This window comes from Oryx dammah, unplaced genomic scaffold, assembly GCF_014754425.2.
Source record: "Oryx dammah isolate SB20612 unplaced genomic scaffold, SCBI_Odam_1.1 HiC_scaffold_11, whole genome shotgun sequence".
NCBI classification, from domain to species: Eukaryota; Metazoa; Chordata; class Mammalia; order Artiodactyla; family Bovidae; genus Oryx; species Oryx dammah.
The window spans coordinates 20611407-20617406 of record NW_024070195.1 but is presented as its reverse complement, the minus strand read 5'-3'; positions in this window follow the sequence as shown (position 1 = coordinate 20617406).

Sequence of the window (6000 nt, the reverse complement as noted above, 5' to 3'; positions counted from 1 at the left end):
ACTCCCTAGTCCATCCCAGGCCATTGGGTGGATTGATTGGGATCATAAGTAACTTTATAGATCTTATAGCACTGTTCTCTCCGGAGAGCCCATTGGCTTCAAGTCCTTTTTGTCTATTGTCTGGTTATTATATCCAGTAGTGTGTACATCTGTTCCCAGCAAATGTCAGCTATCATAACAAGTTGTCCCTTTTCTGGAGTAATCCACATATATTCATTTCATATCTGGTAAAATTGGTCAAAATACCTGTTATTTTTTTTTTGGACTTATTGGCTGTCACATATTATTAATAAGCATTTTCTAAGCTAAGAATATAATTAAAATGTATCCCATGGCCTTTTGTCAGATCATCAGCCTTTTTCTTGAACCAATGGGTAGTGGCTGCTGTAATGACACTCTCGACTTTTGTTGTTTCATCTGAAGAAAATAGTCACATAAACTAGGCATGTCACCCCTTCGTAGAGGTGACACCCACCATGGGAGTCCATCCACGATAGACATGGGCATAGCTCCGCCTATCCAGCAGTTAGATCTATTATGGAAGTCAGCGTAAGAATGTGCCCATGAAATGAAAACGTTGTCTTGTGCTGAAAATATGGTTACTCCCAGGGTACCAGAAAGTCCATGTAGTAGGAGTTGATTGCGGAGCTTCATTTTTTCTTTTTAAGATGATCTTGGTTTCACAGAGATCAGCGGGGTCCTTTTGTATAGTCCACTCAGCATCCTCCAGGTCTGTGTGGTATGTCCTCTTCACCCTCGTGTGATGGATCCAGGAGGTGACACCTGCAACTTTAACTGCCATAGGGGTAGTTAGTACAACAGTATATGGACCTTTCCAATGTGGGGCCAAGGAGTCATGCTTCCAGTCTTTGACCCACACTTGATCACCAGGCACAAATTCATGAATCTGCTTCCCAAGGGGGAATGACACCCATTCTTGGACAAACTTAGTTACCTGGTTTATCACTTTATCTAATTTTTCCATCCTCTGTGAAATCCCATTCCCCTCTAACATGGCAAATTTGCCAACACCTGTCTTACTATGGGAGGGGTCTTCCATAGACAGTTTCATAAGGAGAATAACCATGGGAACACGGGGTCATCCTTAATTTGATCAAGGCCACCGAAGTAAGTCCATCCATGAACAGTCAGTCTTTATGATCCATTTTGAAAGTGTATCTTTTAGGGTTCGGTTAGTTCCTTCCACCATTCTGGAACTCTGGGGCCTATATGCTGTATGTAATTTCCATTTGACATTTAGAGGTTTACATACTTGTTGAATTAAATCATCTACAAAAGCAGGCCCATTGTCTGATCCTATTCTGGTTGGGAACCCAAATCTGGGGATTATTTCTCGAATCAGACATTGAGCCACTTCATTTGCTTTTTCAGTTCAGGTGGGGAACGCCTCCACCCAACTTGAAAAGGTACGTACCACGACTAGTAAATAATGATAAAACTAGTAGGGTTTCATTTCAGGAAAGTCCACTTCTAAATGTTCAAAGGGCAGTGAAGTGAAATCGAAGTAAATCACTCAGTCGTGTCCGACTCTTTGCGACCCCATGGACAGTAGCCTGCACCAGGCTCCTCCATCCATAGGATTTTCTAGGCAAGCGTACTGGAGTGGGTTGCCATTTCCTTCTCCAGAGAATCTTACCTACCCAGGAAACAAACCCAGGTCTCTCACATTGATAGACAGATGCTTTACTGTCTGAGCCACCAGGGGACAATTAAAGGCAGAGTACCCTTTAATTGTATTCCCGGAGATTTCTGCTTATGTCCGGGGGCAGCATTGACCTGTGAGCAAGCAGAACAGTTCTGGGATTCCATTTTGCAAGGAAGAAAGGCATGGTATTAAAAAATATTTCCGAATTAATTCTTCCATTTTGTCACATCCCAAGTGGGTAGCCTAGGGTACCTGAGACACTAATGAAGAGGCCAATATCTCGGGAACTAGCAACCTGCCATCTAGCAGTTCCCACCAGCCCTTTTCAATTTTGGTGGCCCTTTCTGTTTCAGCCAGCTGGTCTTGGGCCGAGGTACACTCTGAGAGAGTTGAAGTTAACCCGGGCATTCTCAAGAGCACAAAAGCCTTAACAATCCCACCCCAGTTCAGTTCAGTTCAGTTCAGTCGCTCAGTTGTGTCGGACTCTTTGTGGCCCCATGAATCGTAGCACACCAGGCCTCCCTGTCCATCACCAACTCCCGGAGTTCACACAAACTCACGTCCATCGAGTCGGTGATGCCATCCAGCCATCTCATCCTCGGTCATCCCCTTCTCCTCCTGCCAGCATCAGAGTCTTTTCCAGTGAGCCAACTCTTCACGTGAAGTGGCCAAAGTACTGGAGTTTCAGCTTCAGCGTCCTTCCTTCCAAAGAATACCCAGGGCTGATCTCCTTTAGAATGGATTGGTTGGACCTCCTTGCAGTCCGAGGGACTCTCAAGAGTCTTCTCCAACACCACATTTCAAAAGCATCAATTCTTTGGAGCTCAGCTTTCTTCACAGTCCAACTCTCACATCCATACATGACCACTGGAAAAACCATAGCCTTGACTAGACGGACCTTTGTTGGCAAAGTAATGTCTCTGCTTTTCAATACGCTGTCTAGGTTGGTCATAACTTTTCTTCCAAGGAGTAAGGGTGTTTTAATTTCATGGCTGCAGTCACCATCTGCAGTGATTTTGGAGCCCCCCCAAAAATAAAGTCTGACACTGTTTCCCCATCTATTTGCCATGAAGTTATGGGACCAGATGCCATGATCTTCGTTTTCTGAATGTTGAGCTTTAAGCCAACTTTTTCATCAAGAGGCTTTTTAGTTTCTCTTCACTTTCTGCCATAAGGGTGGTGTCATCTGCATATCTGAGGTTATTGATATTTCTCCTGGCAATCTTGATTCCAGCTTCTGCTTCATCCAATCCAGCATTTCTCATGATGTACTCTGCATAGAAGTTAAATAAGCAAGGTGACAATATACAGCCTTGACGTACTCCTTTTCCTATTTGGAACCAGTCTGTTGTTCCATGTCCAGTTCTAACTGTTGCTTCCTGACCTGCATATAGGTTTCTCAAGGGCCAGGTCAGGTGGTCTGGTATTCCCATCTCTTTCAGAATTTTCCATAGTTTATTGTGATCCATACAGTCAAAGGCTTTGGCATAGTCAATAAAGCAGAAATAGATGTTTTTCTGAAACTCTCTTGCTCTTTTGATGATCCAGTGGATGTTGGCAATTTGATCTCTGGTTCCTCTGCCTTTTCTAAAACCAGCTTGAACATCTGGGAGTTCATGGTTCACATACTGCTGAAGCCTGGCTTGGAGAATTTTGAGCATTTCTTTACTAGCGTGTGAGATGAGTGCAATTGTGTGGTAGTTTGAACATTCTTTGGCATTGCCTTTCTTTGGGATTGGAGTGAAAACTGACCTTTTCCAGGCCTGTGGCCACTGCTGAGTTTTCCAAATTTGCTGGCATATTGAGTGGAGCACTTTCACAGCATCATCTTTCAGGATTTGAAATAGCTCAACTGGAATTCCAGCCCCTCCACTAGGTTTGTTCATAGTGATGCTTTCTAAGGCCCACTCCAGTGCCTCCAAATTCTTCAGCGGCTTATTTAGCAGCTCCATCTGCCTGTGGGTTTCCCCGTGCCTGCAGGGTGTCCTCTTTTTGGTAAGCCCAGCAATGTATTATTGTTACTTTTTCAGGTTCCCATGCAGCATCTAGTAGGGTCAAGATTTCTTCCTTATTTCTAATGTCTTTTCCGTTAGCTGTCAAGAGCCCTCTCTCCTTGTATAGGGCCCCATGTACATTGCAAAGTAGCAAAAGCATACCTGGAGTCAGTGTAAACATTGGTCTTCTTACCTTTTGACAACTGGAGGGCCCGAATGAGAGCCCATAATTCAGTCCGTTGAGCAGACCAGTGAGATGGCAGAGAACCAGCCTTGACGATGCTCTTTTCTGTGACTACCGCATACCCTGACAGCCATTGTCCTTGTTTCACCAGGCTGGTGCTATCAGTGTACAGGACCCAATGTGGGTCCGGGATTGGCTCGTCTCTCAGGTCAGGTCTGCTAGCATAAACTTCTTTCAGGATTTCTTTACAATTATGTGAGAGTCCGCCTTCCCCCACAGGAAGGAGTGTAGCTGGATTTAAGGCCTGACAGAGCTCAATAGTAACATGGGGGTTCTCACATAAAAGTCCCTGATATTGGGTAATCTGTTACATTGACAACCATTTGTGGGGATCCCCTTATAGGAGAGCACTGACCTCATGGTGGACCTTTACAGTTAAATTTTGGCCCAGAGTTAGCTTGGTTGCTTCTCGGACCAGTAAGGCAACCACGGCAATCGCACGAAAGCATCCAGACCACCTGGTGGCAATGTTGTCCAGCCATTTTGAGAGATAGGCCACTGGTCTATCCCATGTCCCCATAGCCTGGATTAATACCCCCATAGCCACTTTGTCTTTTTCAGTCACATAAAGAGTGAATGGTTTAGTAAGTTCTGGAAAACCCAATGCAGATGCCAATGTAATTGCCAATTTTAACTTTTCAAAGGCCTGTTGCTGCCTCTCAGTCCAATTTAGTGAATCCCCTTCTGGCCATGTTAGGAGTTCATATAACGGCTGGTCCATATGAGAGTATCCTGGGATCCAAATTCTATAGAACCCAGTGGCTCCCCCAAATTCTCAGACCTATCGTCAGGTTTTTGGTCGTGGGATTTTCAAGATTACTTCGTTCCTGGATTGGTCCAACAGTCTTGTGCCCCTTCTTAGGACAAACCCCCAATATCTTACCTCCTCCTTGTAGATCTGTGCCTTTTTCCTTGAAACTCGGTAGCCCGCCTCCATCAACAGTTCTAGCAAAGCCTTAGGTCCTTCCCAGCAGTGTTCTTTATTCTCTGCAGCCAACAGCAGTTCATCCACGTATTGTAGCAGCCAGTATCTAAACCTTTCTGGCTGGAATGAGTCCAGATCAGAAGCCAAGGCTTCCCTGAAAATGATTGGGGAATTCTTAAATCCTTGTGGGAGGCAAGTCCACGTGAGCTGTTGTTTGGTGTGGATACAAAAGAATATGTCTTTTAGATACAGGCAAGTATAGATCTTAGCACTCAGTGGGAGGAGGCTGAGTAAGGTATATGGGTTAGCAACAGTCGAGTGTAGAGTTACCACTGTTTGGTTGACCAGTCTGAGGTCCTGTACAGGTCTGTAGTCCTGTTCCTTCCTTCTTAACTGGCAAGATCAGTGTGTTCCAGGCTGACTGGCATTCAATCATGATGCCCACCTGCCGTAGCCTATTTATATGTGGCAAGATACCAACTCGGGCCTCCAGTGGTAGCGGGTACTGACATTTCCTGAATGGTATGGCACCAGGTTTGAGTTCTCTTACCACCGGAGCTTCATGTTTGGTGAGCCCGGGCAGGGGTGGGGTGGGGGGGTACCTTTCACCCAAACCTCAGGGAATTGTTGGATCAGCTCTCTCTCTGGATTGTTTAACCCATCTGGCTTCCCTTCCAAAGGATCATGCAACCTCCATTCATCTTGAGGGTTTACCAAGAGGGAGAGTAAACAGGTGGTCGAGCCCACTGGAGAGTGGGTCTTTCTTGGGGGGAAAGGTCACTTGTGCCCTCAATTTAGATGACAAGTCTCTCCACAACAGAGGTACTGGGCATTCAGGAATATACAGGAATTCATAAGTCACTTGATGCCCCCCACCCCAATCTGGCATTTTGGGGGTAGACAGAATGGTCTAATCAGCTTTTCCCTGGTTACTCCTGCTGCAATAGCCTTCTCTGGGGGGCCACCGGTTTGGTCACCACTGACATTTCTGCTCCAGTATTCACCATAAAGTCAATAATTTGGTCCTCCACTTTTAGTTTTATCATGGGCTCTTGGGGACCTTGTGTCTTTGAGCCCCGGCATCCCTATTCAGCCTCCAGTTCAGCCAGGCCTAAAGCAGTCAGTGCCAGTTATTTTTCCCAGCTATTCTGGGGGCATTCATTTTTCCAGT